Consider the following 14382-nt stretch of genomic DNA (forward strand, 5'->3'; position numbering starts at 1 on the left):
TGAAAGTGTGATGAGACCATAGGAAAAAAGAGGTACGAGGACTGAGTTCTGTGCACCCCAACACCCTAGTTCTCAGTCTAACCACATGCAATCTAACCTTTAATGTGTAGTTATAATTCTGAGAATTTACCCCAAGGGGTCAGGCCAGTGTGACAAGACTTCTGGTGTACAGTGGTCCCCAGATTGGAAAGGGCATGTATGCCCATCCAAAAGAGACCATTAAATACACATGCCCATCGAGAGGAAAGGGATAGGTTCTCCTGCGACCTCAAAGCAGAACAGCTCCTATGTGAAGAAAAGGCTTCGATCGAGACATGCTGACCTGGGAAGAGGCCTGTGATGTGTTACATGGACAATTAATTATAAGGGACGGAGCAAGCATTTTGAAACATTCACTGGGTCAAGCACTGTACTGAGCCCTGGGTCGAGATTATTTCATTTAATTCTTTTTTAGAAGATTTATTTTATTTATGCATAGAGAACTGAGGTAAGGGCAGAGATGGAGGGGCGGGGAGAGTGGGGAGCAGAACAGGTAGATTGAAATGCACTGCTGAGGGGAGCAGCAGACGAGACAGGTCTGCTGCGCCATGTGGGTCAGGTCCATGGCCAAGGATCGAACTCGTGCTAAAGTGGCTGTGGCCTTAGCTTCCTAGTGCTGCCTTTAACCTGTTGCGCCACCAGGGAGGGCCCACATTTAATATTTAATAAATTAAAAAGAAGTAGTATTTTAGGATTCTCATTTGACAGATGAGGAAACTGAGTCACCCACGGTTGAATCACGTGTGTGTGGCCACATCAGGTGGGTAGAAGAGATGGCATTCCAAACCACCGTACTGTAGAAATTTCTGGTCCTGCTGAAGGAAGGGGTTTCCTATGCTCACCATCTGAAACACACATTAGACGTGGTTGCTTTGTTTTCTTCTTTAGATATCTCTTGTGGGATAGGGATTTTTTTTCAGCATCACATGTTACTTTGGCACAGTCATCTGTTGATGGATGACATTTGGCCCCCAGACCACAAGCACGGTGGTGGCCGAAAGCCACACGTACCTGGGCTTGTAGTGAGCTGCCTAGGACTGTGAATTACTCAGGATGTTTGCACAATGACAAAAGCCCCAATGACACTTCTCAGAACACATGCCTGTTTTTAAACAATGTGTATCTGAAATCACAAGAACCAAAGTGCCTTTCCTACGTTAATGGGAAAATAAAGGAAGGGCCTCCCTCCCTGAGGTGACCCACAGGGTCACTAAAGCATCAAAGCCAAGGCCCAGAGGCTATGTGCCCCCAAGCCACCACACAACACTGCCTGGGAGCTTCTGGGAGCTTGTCATTGAACCTTCGGGTATGGAGAAGGGGGAGCATGTACTGACCAGGGGATAAAGCAAAGGCTGGACTGGCAAAGCCCACTGGAAGCTCTTCTGGGAGATCCTGAGGTTGGAGGTTCAAGGGTGATCCTGATAGCATTGTATTCCAGGCCTGGCTGCACTGGACAGTGAAGATTTGGGGTGGGGGAGGGGTGTTCAAATTTTGACTCATCACTTTAAAAAATCTGGAGGTCCCCTGGGAGTCTGGGGGCTCCATCCTGGAGAGGGAGCTCAGTGGGAGAAGGAACAGTTGGCAGATGTCAGGGTGAGGCATCTCTGGAGGGCTTGGTAGACCTGTGTCTGCTGGAAGACTTTGCCTCTCTGCCTCCCCTCCATGCCTACACGAGGCGCTGACCCTGCTGCCCGCACCTGGGGGGCCAGGAACGGTGTCCACTCATTCCTTCCTTCCTGTCTTCATCAGCTCTCTGTTTGCGGAGCGCTGACCATGCACATATCCCCTCACTTCATCCTGTGTCAGTCTGTTGACATCACTACAAGCCCACATTTTACAAATGAGGAAGGCGAAGCCAAGCAAGGTCAAATAACTCGTCCACAGTGCCCCAGCCTGTAGTAAGCATCTTCTGATTGCAAAGTTGAACCACACCTGGTCTTGGTGAGTGGCGGCTCCTGGTGTTGGATCCCAGCCACCACGCAACCTCCCACTGGCTGACTCTTCGCCAGTCTGTGCCAGGGGATCCTTTTGTCAAGGGGGATGACCATAGTCCTAGCTCCCTGGGGGCTGGAGTGGGATGCTCTGAATGCATGTGTGTCCAGGACTCTAAACAGCAGCGGCCACACGTATTCATCACAGGCCTTGGTGATTATCAGCTCTTTTACACTGTGCCATATGACACCAAGAGCTATCAAAACACATATTTCTGGAGTTGTTGGGGAAGGTGAAGTTGAGTAAATCATAGTCCTTGCTCATATGGAGGTCAGAATCTAGGTCAGTCGATCATCTGGGAAGCTTCTGAAAACTCCCAATACCCAGCCTGCACCCCAAGTTCCTTAAATTGGAGGCCTAAGCTGAGGTCACTGGTGACTGATGGGCAGCCCCCTTGACAAGACCAGGGCCAGTTCTTGAGTCTGAAAACCCTGACACTGGAACAAAAGTGGACGTTGTTCTGGGGGGTGTGGAAAGTAGACTTCCTGTGGATCTAAGTGATTTAGGTTTGTTGAATGTGACTTATATAGAGTGATACCCACCCTTTCTGGTTTAGTTTCAGGAGTTTTGGCAAAAGGGTATAGTTATGTAATTACCAACACAGTCAAGTCAGAGAACAGCCCCATCTCTCCAGAAGTCTCTCTTTGTAGGCAACCCCTCCCTTTACCCCTTGGCTCCTCAAAACCATTGATCTACTCACTGACCTATTTTCTTGTCTTTTCCAAAGTGTCATACATATACACTCATACATACATCATCTTTTGAGTCTGGTATCTGGTATAACCATGTGTTGCTTAACAACAGGTTTACATTTTAAGAAATGCATGACTAGGCAATTTTGTCCTTGTGCAAACATCACAAGATATGTGTAATTACACAGACCTGGATGGTACAGCCCACCGCACACCTGGCCACCACATTTGTATTGATATGTACAGTTCGTCCTTGACCAAAACACTTTTAAGGGATACATGACTGTATTTGAAACTTATCCATACTGAGTTCTGTGGATCAGTAATTATAGCCTTTTTTGTTGCATAGTAATATTCCACACAGTGATCTATATGTGTGTGTATTGTTCATTTATTCATTTATCAGCTGAAGAATGTTTGTTTTTTTTGTTTTTTTTTTTTTGCAAAGAATGCTGCTAAACATTCATGTTCAGGTATTTTGGTGAGCATGTATTTCATTTCTCTAGGGTAAATAGCTTGAACTGGGTCACTGGGTCATGTGACAAGCACGTGATTAACTTCTCAGAAACCAGCAAGCTGTTTTCCAGAATAGCTGTACTATTTTCATTCCCATCAGCAATGAAAGAGAATTCCATTTTTGTCATTCTTGCCAGAATTCGGTATGATCAGGGATTTTTGGTGTTTGTTTTTAATTTTACCCATTCTAGTGCATGTGTAATGTTTACAAACTTGTAAAAGGTTATGGGTGTATTAATAACATCACATTGTATATCAATTTTGTGTAATTTTTGTTATTTATACCTTGAAATAGTTGGAGAGAATATGAATGTAGAGAAATATGAACATTCTATAGTGAATAATTTGCAGATGCCTAATCATTTAAAAACCTACCATGTACCAGCCAATGTCCTTATCCTTCCAAAATTCCAGAGGCAGCTAGAAGAAGTGGAAGGGCACTCATCACAGGTGAAAGACTCAAACCCCAGATTCGCTGTGGTCTTTCTGTGGGACCTTAGACACATCACTCAACCTTTCTGTCCTCCATTTATTCACTGTAAATTAAGCAATGCTTTTTTGCAGGATTTGGTGGAAAAACCATTGCAATCACTTGGGAAAGCTGCTGGCCCACAGAAAGGGGTTAATAGCTAGGAGTTGTTCCTGGCTCTTTATATAGCTCTTTACATAGCTCCACTCCCAAAGTAATTTGCTCCAACAGCTAGTCTGCTGCTTCTGCCCTCAGGATATATTCCAAGTAAAGCCACACTCCATCTCTCAACTCATATATGGCACCCCTCTGATCCAAGCCACCCCTCTGGGGTCATCATGAGAACCTCCCAGCTGCTCCCCTGGCTCCTACATTTGCCCACTAGTAGCTGTTTTCCCAAAAGTTGACAAAGGAGTTATTAGGAAAGCCAACCCAAGGTTAATCAGAAAGCCAACCCAGGGAGCAGGACCAATCCCTTCAATGGCATGGCTGTTGGAAGTCTGTCTGATGCCTCCCTCCCTGGAATCTCCCAGGCCTTTTGTGATCTGGTTTCTGGCTGCCTTTCAGCACTCACCCATCCCTTTGCCCCATGTCATCTCACCACATTTCTCACCACATTCTACCTCAGGACCTTTGCACATACTCTTCCTTCGCTCTGGAAATTTTTCCCCCAGAAATCTGCAAGACCCACTCTCTCAGTTCACTCAGGTCCTTGTCTCAATTCCCCTCTTTGAAGAGGTTCCCCATCTATCTGATCCCCCTGGTACATCTTGCTCCCTGATACTGCTCACAAACACACTGACATCTAGGTAGGGTTTATTTGATCAGTATCTGTCTCTGGAACCAAAAATGTAAGGTCAGGGACATTGTCTCATGTTCACTGCTCTTTCCTAGCATCTGGCCCACAGTCAAGTCCTCCCGAAAGTTCTGGGGACTGACAGAATAAGTTGTGTCTCAGATATAGCGAGGCAACTAACTCACCGTTGCCATCACCACACTGATGAGCTCACGGAACTTCTGTGCCTGCCTCTCCCTAGCACTGACCCTCTGTTCATCCTGTCTGTATCCTAGAACTCAGTACTAAACTTGAAAATACACTCTGGCCAAGCTTCACTCTGGTTCTCACACTGCCAACATGGCAGGTATTAGTTTTCTTCTGCTGAGGTGACTGGAGCTCAGAGAGGTGAAATGGTGTGTTCAGGGTCAGGGGGTAGCTCTGTGGGTTCTGCCAGGAACCTGGACACGGTTTTCACCCCTTTGTCCTTTTCTTGTTGCTCCCTCCCTCTCCCCAACAACTGGATTGCAGACTCTGGCTTCGTTTTGAAAGCAACTATGGCAGGAGTCTCCAGGCCACAGAAATCGGCATATCAGCCCCATTTACACTTGATCGGTTGGTAATTTTTTTTTTAAAGATTTATTTATTTGTACATACAGAACTGGGGTACGGGCCAGAGGCTCAGGGGCAGTGAGAGGCTTCACCAGAAACAGAGTGGGGAGCAGAACAGGCAGATCTACGAAATACACTGCTGAGGGGTGTGGCGGGCGGGTCAGGAGAGGTCTGCACCGCCATGTGGTCACCTCCGGGGCAGGCGGGAATAGAACTCATGCGGAAGTGGCTTTAGCTTCTCAGTGCTGTGCTTTAACCCGCTGCGCCACCAGGGAGGGCCCATCGGTTGGTAATTTTTAAGAGCACATTACCGGAGTCTGCCTCTGCTCATCTGTCCACATCTTGTTTTGTTTTGTTTAAAGATTTATTTATTTGTGCATACAAAACTTGGAGTATAAACCAGAGGTGCAGGGGATATGAGAGGATTCACCAGAGACTAATGGGGAGCAAAACAGGTGGATCTACTGAAATACATTGCTGAGGGGAGCAGTGGGCGGGTCAGGAGAGGTCTGCTGAGCCATGTGGGTCAGCTCCCTGGCTGGAGATCGAACTCATACTGAAGCGGCTGCTGATAGCTTCACAGTGCTGCACTTGAACCCATTGCACCACCAGGGAGGGCCCCATCTTGAGCTTACAACAGACCGTGAGCCCTCAAGAGAAAATGGCTCCTTACCCATTTTTTTCTCCCCTGCTGGCCTCATTCTCTGTCCTGGGCCAGCTGCCACCTGGCTTCAGGCTTATGCAAACTGAGCTTCTGCAGGTCAGAGGCCAAGGTAGGGGTGAGAACACCTTCCCATGGTGTTACTGGACTGAGCTTAACCTCTGTTGGTCACCCCTTTCCTGTTCTCACTGCCTGAGCTGTGCTCTGATAAGCGGGTGTCAGTTCTGATTATGAGTTTTTCTCCTAACCCAATTCTCAACACGATTCTCATATTTCTCATCTTGTCTTTCTTTATCTCTGGGAATCAAAACAAGAACTAACTTTGAATGAACACTTACTATGAATAATGAGCTCCCATGTTTCAAAAGGTTGAATCCTCGAACCAACACTGTTGTATTAGTGAAAAGGGGGAAGCACAGGGATACCCAGCAGCTTGCCCCAGAGGACAGAGCTCACAGGTGGGGGTCAGAGCTGACCCCAGATGCGCTTGACCTCTCCAGAAAGCAGCAGTGAACACATCTGACTTCGAAGTGTGAGTGCTGTCTGTCACCTGCTGTGACTTTGCACATAGGACTCAGCTTCCTTCCTTATTTATAAAATGGGATGACCAACTGGTGCCCTGTCTATTCACAGGTTGTTTTGGGGTCAGATGATATAATGGATGTGAAAGGGCTTTGAACATGGTAGAATGCCAAGTAAATGAGTGACTCATTCATTCACGGGTCTGTTTTCCAATTTTTCTATTCTGTCTTGCTCTCCAAAGGGCTCACTGTCTGCCTCAGTTGTTCCTTGGTGTCGTCCCTTTGTGTCCTATGTCTCAAGCCTTTCAGGGAGACTTGTCCCTTCTCCCGTCTCGTCAGTGTCATCAGACCCAGACCCTGGGGTGGGAGCGATCTTCCCGAAGACTTCTAGAACGCAGGTGGCTCAAGACCAGCCTTGGGGGAAAAAATCCACAAGCGATAATAGAACTCACTGGAAAAGTATGTTTCACTTTATAGAAACTGACATAGGCAATCTTTTCCATGACCTATCTTAATCCCAGTCTGAATTTTTTTTATTCTTTTTTTAACAGAATAACTTTTTCTTTTAAAGATTTATTTATTTATGCATACAGAACTGGGGTACAGGCCAGCGGTGCAGAGGTGGAGGGTAAGAGGATTCACCAGACACAGAGTGGGGAACAGGCTGATCGACGAAGTACACTGCTGAGGGGAGCAGCGGGTGGGTCAGGAGAGGTCTGCCGTGCCATGTGGGTCACCTTCGGGGCGGAGATTGAACTCATGCTCAAGTGGCTATAGCTTCTTAGTCCTGTGCTTTAACCCGCTGCGCCACCAGGGAGGGCCCAAATGAATACTTTTAACAAAAAACTAGTCCTTTCCAAAAAACTTGATTTATAAAAAATCCAAATTTTTATTGTCAAATAACTCCACATGCTGCCTTGCGGTTCCCTGTGGGCCTTCCACAGCAAGTCCTGTTCCTACATCCAAAAAATACGGTTCAATTAGGAAAATGTGATTCATGTAACTTTTCAGCATCCCTCCCTATAAAGCATTGTGCAAGATCCTGTCTTATTGGTATTATCTCATCTTTTTATAGTTCTTATCAATAACAGCAGCCTGGGTTTATGTTGTCAATAACTCATGAGCGCCAAAGGACAAGTATGAGAGATTTAAAAATAAGAAAGCAACTACATTTGCTACATAGATCGTGGAATTTCTCAAAGGCTTGAAATGACTAAAGCTTATTAGTTTGCACAGAATAAAGAGGGAAAGCTTTGTGCTGTCAGCTATATTAAGCATGTTTCCTGGGAAGCTGATTAGGAGAATCCATTGGTGTTGCATGAACTTCCCCAAGGGGAACGGAAGTGCGGCCCTGCCAGAGGGCAGCTGGCAGGGCTGACAGTGGCTGTAATTCCAGGAAGCAGAGCATGGACCCGTGGCGGGAAGAAGGGCTTGCTGGGTGATCCAAATCAAAGTCCTCAGATGCATCAGCAAGGGCACGGGGTATAAACTGGGCACAGGGCATAAACTGGGCCCCAAGCCAGAGCCACAGCAATGGGCGGAACTTCTGAGCTGGACTTACTGAGAAATGAGTTAAGAAGAAGTTGGGAAGCACTAAGCTGCGCCCAGAGTGAGGCCAAACTTCACTGTTCTCTGGGTGTATGGGTGGGGCATGCTGATCCAGTGCGTGAACTCTGTGCCCCATCCCTATGGAGGACGTTACTATGTGGCCCCCAACAGAATTACCCCTCCCCTGTGCCCAGGCCCCTCTGCCATGTGGCTTTGCTGCCCCACAGGTGGGATCTATGGCACCTCTCTTTGAACCTGCCCTAATATGATGTAGCAACGTGATGTGCAAGGCTGGACTCCTGCGTTTGCTCTCCTGGAATGTTTCTATCATCAGGTAAAGAAATCCAACAATGAAAGACCACCAGGAAAGAAGGGCCTAGGCATCCCAGGCCTTCTAGACCCCACCTCACTCACCTCGCCTGTGAGAAACAATAGATTGTTGTTGTTGTTTTTAAGATTTGTTTATTTATTCATATGGAGCTGGAGTACAGGCCAGAAATGTGGAGGGTGAGAGGCTTCACCAGAGACAGAGTGGGGAGCAGAACAGGCAGATTGACGAAGTACACGGCTGAGGGGAGCAGCGGGCAGGTCAGGAGAGGTCTGCCACGCCATGTGGTCACCTCCGGGGCAGGCGGGAATCGAACTCATGCGGAAGTAGCTTTAGCTTCTTCGTGCTGTGTTTTACCCCACTGCGCCACCAGGGAGGGCCCAATAGATTGTTGTTCTAAGCTTGAACACGGTTTGTTGTATAGCAATGGATAGCTAACACAGCCTGCTAGTCATACGTTCAATGCTGAAGTGTACGAAGCGAATCTCATGTTAGGCAATCTCAGAACTGAGAGACCCAGGATGTCAAATATCTTACGTGTGAAAGATTATATGAATACTATCTATTTTATGAATATTATCTAATTTAATTGTTACGGCAATCCATTAGAAGAAAAAGAGGGAATGTGACCTCTCTCCTTTAAAGAGATGAGAGAACTGAAGCACAGAGAGATGTGTGACTGTCCCACGAGTGCTCAGCAAATCAGGAAGGACTGAATGGTGTCCCCATAAAAATTCATATGCTGGGGCCTTCCCTGGTGGCACAGTGGGTTGGAGCACTGCACTGCGAACCTAAGCCAAGCCATGACTGCTTCAGACCCAGTTCGATCCCCGCACTGGGGGTGATCCACATGGCGTGGCAGACCTCTCCTGACTGCCCGCTGCTCCCCTCAGCAGAGTACTTCGTCCATCTGCCTGTTCTGCTCCCCACTCTGTCTCTGCTGGATCCTCTCGCTGTCTCTGCACCTCTGGCCTGTGCCCCAGTTCTGTATGCATAAATAAATAAATAAAATATAAAAAATTCATATGATGAAGTCCCAATGCCCCATGTGACTCTATTTCCAATAGAATATAGAGGAAGCAGAGGAGCGTGGCTTCCCAAGGCTAAGTTATAAAAGGCTTTGTAGGTTGGCTTCTTGGCTAGCTGGTCCTGCGAGATCTACCCGCCATGATGCGAAGAAGCTCAAACTGTTCTATGGACAAGTCACATGGGGAGGTACTGAGGCTCCCAGCCTAAAACCTATGTGAGTAAACTTAGAAATGGATCTTGCAGTCCCAGGTGACTGCAGCCTCTTGAGGGACCCCAAGTAAGAACTGCCCAGATGATTAACTGAAATTGTAAGAAAAAATAAATTGACATTGTTGTTTTATGTTACGATGTTTTAAAGTAGTTTGTTATAGATCCATATTTAATTCATACACAACCTATATGTACATCAATAGGAGACTTTAAATAAGTACAGTACATTCATAAGATGAAATATTATGAACCTGTTAAAATGAGAAAATTCTTTTTTTTAATAACATTTTATTTTTACATCATTTTGTACATTTTTTCCCATCTGAATTGTAATCCCCGTGGGTTTCCCATCACCAAGTCACCCATGTGCCATCACCATAATCCCATGCACTACCCTCCCCACCCCCCCATTTTTTATCCCATTCCCCACTCCACCCCCATGAAATGTCTCTGGTATATGGCTGTTCCTTATTCTTGTTAAAAAATGAATAAATTCTTTAAAAAAAAAATGAGCAAACTCTTTACCTTGGCACATGAAATGGTCCCCAATAACCTGTTAAGTGAAAAATACAAAGTGCATTATAATATAAAAGGAATACTGGGCCTTCCCTGGTGGCATAACAGGTTAAAGTGCAGCAATATGATACTAGCCAAAGCCACTTCATGATCAGTTCGATCCCCAGCCAGGGAGGTGACCCACATGGTACTGCAGACCTCTCCTATCTCACCCGCTGCTCCCCTCAGCAGTGTACTTCATCAGTCTCCCTATTCTGCTCCTCAACCTTTCTCTGGTGAATCCTTTCAACCCCCTGCTCCTCCGGCCTATACCCCTCTGTATGCATAAATAATTTTTTTAAAGGGAATACTACCATTTGTGGGGAAAATAATGTATATACAGATATATGTATATATAGAGAGAATACACACATATTTTATATTATATATGGGTATATGTATTCCTGCAAATGCTTTGTACATATATATGAGCAAAATCTTTCTGGGTAAAACATACAACATTAGTAATAATGGTTGTCTCTGAAGAGGACAACTGGGTGACTTAACTTGGGAGCTGTCTTTTAATTGTGAACATCTTGAATATATTCCCCGTTCAAAATTAACTAAAACAAACAATTTGAAATAGTGCTTTCTGTCAGTTTAAGAGATTTCACTTTTAGGAATTTATACTTAGTAAATAATCATGGCAGAGATTTATCAACAAGGATGTTATCACAGCTGGATTTAACATTGTATAAAAAGTAAAACAAACTAATTATTCAACAACAGGAAATCTGTTGAATTGTTTGTGGCCCCCTCATGCTTTGCCACCTTCTGAAACTGCAGCATAGAAAACAATTCAGTGCCAGAGAAGGGATCCCGATACAGGAAATGCTAAGAAGTTATGAAATGGAACAGTGTACCTTATCTTTAAAGTAAATTTAATTATATGAACATAGATTAAGACACATAGGGAGATATGGATCTAATAACCAAAATGTTTAACTGTGGAAGGCCGGATTATCGTGAATGCGTTCTTCCTTTTCCTCTGTGTTTTCCACAATAAACATGTGCTACTTTTGTAAAAACCCAAGCCCTCTACATCTGTCTCTCTTATTAAAAGACTCAATGATCCTATAAATAGCTACTCAAGGTGGAACATTTGAAACTGTTTTAAAAGATGACACTGTTTCACGGACAAAGATTACCAGACTTTGTTGTTGGACAGAGAGCGAGCTGTCTTCCTGTGCTAAGAAATGCAGCCATCTTAGCCACAGTCACTGAGCCACTGCTCCCAGCTGTTGGCCAGTCCAGGGGCATGCCCCCCAGGTCCCCTGGTCAAAGTGAATCAGAATTTTGTGGCACAGATCTTGTCTTTGGTGAGGAAGGAATTCAATGTCAAGACTCAAGTTAAAGAAAAGCAAACGTTTCATGGATAAGCAGGAGGACAGGAAAGCTCTGAGCAGACAAAAATCCCCAGTGAGTAGCCACTGAGGTGGCGAGAAGTGGGTGCTTATATAGGTACAGTGGGCAAGGAGTGGGGTCTGGCTGTTGGGTGTCCCCCAGTTGTGTCTCTTGCTGATTGGCTGGGCCCACAGGGCCTCCTAGGCTAAGGGGCCCCCTGAGTTTTCCCACATTACTCAGCCTACCTTTCTGAAACCAGCCATGCCGATGCTATTGTGCTATTATGTTGTTGTTCTGAACGTTCCATTTTTTTAATTGAATTGGGGGATGGCCTTTCTGGTCTGTGATTGTTTCTTGTCTGTGATTGATGAATGGATTTGGGACTTGGGGCACCCTGCCCCTGACTCTCTAAGCATTTCCTAACTTCCTCCTGCCCTGCAGGTAGGCAGGGACAGCTCTAGAATTTCTAGAATTTCTAGGGGAAAGTAGTCATCCTTGTGGAATGGTCTTAAGACCAGCCTGCACTCCAAAGCCAACACACCAGTTTTCCTTCCATCACAGATTAAACAGCACCAGCTGTAAGCCTAAACTGAGCTATGTCCCTTCTTACCCCCTCACATTCACATGGTGAAGCCCTAGCCCCTCCCACAATGTGACTGTATTTGGAGATAGAAGTAATTAAGGTAAATGAGGTCATCTGGGCAGCCCAAATCCCATATGACTGGTGTCCTTATAAGAAAAGGCATGTAGATTAGGTCACAGGAAGACAATGGAGAAAGAGTGAGACCTCAGAAGACACTGAGACTGCCAACACCTTGCTCTCCTAGCCTCCAGGACTGTGAGAAAATTAATTTCTGTTATTTCTGTACCCAGACAGTGGTACTTTGTTATGGCAGCCTGAGCTCCAAGTTACCTGGAGGTGTTCTCACTTACACTTTACCTACGACTGAGAAATGCCCATTGTCCACATCAAATTCTTCTCTCCTCCTAGGTGCTCTAAGGTGTGAAGCTGATGGCTGCAGGCCTAGCACTCTCAGCCCCTCAGGCACCACCATGCAAGCAAGCATCAGTTAGCATCTCAGCAGGCGTGGTCTAGAAGTAATGGCTGCGGCTGGGAGGCTGGACGCAGCTGGTGACATGCCTTCAACTCCCTCAGGGCCGCAGCCTGGGCTAGAGCCGCAGCCGGTCCCGAGGCCACTGCCTGGCCTCCCATTCCCCTCCAGGGACCACATGGCTCTCCACACTCCTCTCAGAGCCGGCTTTTCTTGCCTCCCAAAACACCCCTTTCCCCCCCCCCATCTCTGTCTCCTTAGATCCACCCCCCCACACACACACCCGTCTCTAGACCATGGTTGCAGGTCCAGAGGGCACTCACTGACTCCTTGTCCCCTGGAACACCTTGTGGATGTCACACCTCAGTTCTTATTCTGTGGTCACATCCCTCAGTAGAGCATATTCAAATGCACTCACGTGCCCCATGATCTAGAAAGGTCAAACTATAGCAGTTGAGTGCAATTGTCAACACTTCCTGGGCATTCAGTAATAGCGTTACCGCCTACTTTTCAAATATTGCAACTAGTAACGATTGCTGCTGTGGTTCAGGGAGCCTGGACAGCCGGCCTGGACCTTGCAGCTATGGGTCCAACGGTGGACTCACCCCGTGGCCCCTTCTGAGGGGGTGCAGCTGGGTGTGTCACCTCCTGTGAGCAGGAGGAGCACTGCCAAGCACAGAGATCAGGTCCAGATGCCCAGTGCAGATGAGGCGATTCTTTGCAGCAGAACCGCTGTTCCTCTGTGAAGCTTGCTGCTAAGTTCCAGCAGACTTCCACTGGACCAGAAGAGCCCAGGACTAGGAGGACCCTGAGCTGTCACAGAGATGAGAAACTGAAGCTGGAGAAAGACGTGTCTCCTGGTGGAGTCCCTATGCATTCTGTGGAATTTGAACGTAAAACTCTGCGCGGCTGCGCGGGGTTGAGACGGATATTTTGAGATTGCTGAGGAAGAAGCGGGTTTCCCCTCCTCGGATTGTAACTCCCTGTTTTGTTTTCATCTCAGGCCAGCAACTTGTCTCCCTCCAGGCCTGGGGGAAGGCCTTGCCCCAGGTGCTGAGGGTTAGGGCTGCCGGATACAAAACAGGATGCCAGTTCAATTTGAATTTCAGAAAAACAACAAATAATTTTTTGAGTCTAAGGATCCCAAGTGGTGTTTGTCTGAAATGCAAATGTGGTCATCCTGTATTTTTATTTACTGAACCTGGTCAAGCTGTGAGTGTCTCCTCTCTCTGGGTCAGGCCCCTCTGGCCTGCAGCTGTGAATTTTCTTGTCATCACAACAGACTGAGTCACACAGCTGTCACAGGCAAATGTTTTTAAACAGAACGGCAGCAGGGTTTGGGGAATCCCCCTCTCCCCGTGGTCCCCAAAACGCATATGCTGGGAAAGCAGAAGCCTTCAAACCCAGAAGAGGGGTGGGAACTCCTTATGTCTTGGGGAGGCCGGGCCTTGTTAGTGCTTTGAAGAAAACTTTAGCCCCATAGCTTGCTCTTCACCGCTCAGAGACACAGCTTGCTTGGAGAATCTTGGGGAAACTGGAGAACAGACATCCCTAGCCAGCTCCTCTGAGGCTCTGATCTTTCCTCCCCGCTTTTCTGAGAAGAGGTCTACTGGGAAGAACGTGCCGGCTTGCAGGCTGTGTGAACTGGGCAGGTGGTTTGACTTCAGGGATAATGATTGTATCGTGTCGTGGGGTCACTGTGGGATTATAGGAGCAAATGAGTGCAGAAGATTTGGCAGAGTGACTGTCACAGGCAAGCCCTTAACACCCATGGTGCCTAGTGTTATGACAACGTTAGGACTTGGGCCTTACTACCATGCCCTGGGTCTTCTGAGGAGACATTCTCTGGGCTCCCCATTTGTCCTCAGGAAGCTTGGAGCCCCCAAAATGGGCACATTCCCTGCACCAGGATCTGCCACAAGCTGGTGTCATCAGTCAGTTCTTTGTGGGGTTTCATTTTTCAATCACCCGGCAGAACCCCAAAGAAGCAGGACTGAGAAGAGGTTGGCCTGGAGGGAGGAGGGGAATTGTTTATGGCA

This window comes from Condylura cristata, unplaced genomic scaffold (assembly GCF_000260355.1).
Source record: "Condylura cristata isolate star-nosed mole 26May11 unplaced genomic scaffold, ConCri1.0 scaffold00001, whole genome shotgun sequence".
Taxonomy (NCBI): Eukaryota; Metazoa; Chordata; class Mammalia; order Eulipotyphla; family Talpidae; genus Condylura; species Condylura cristata.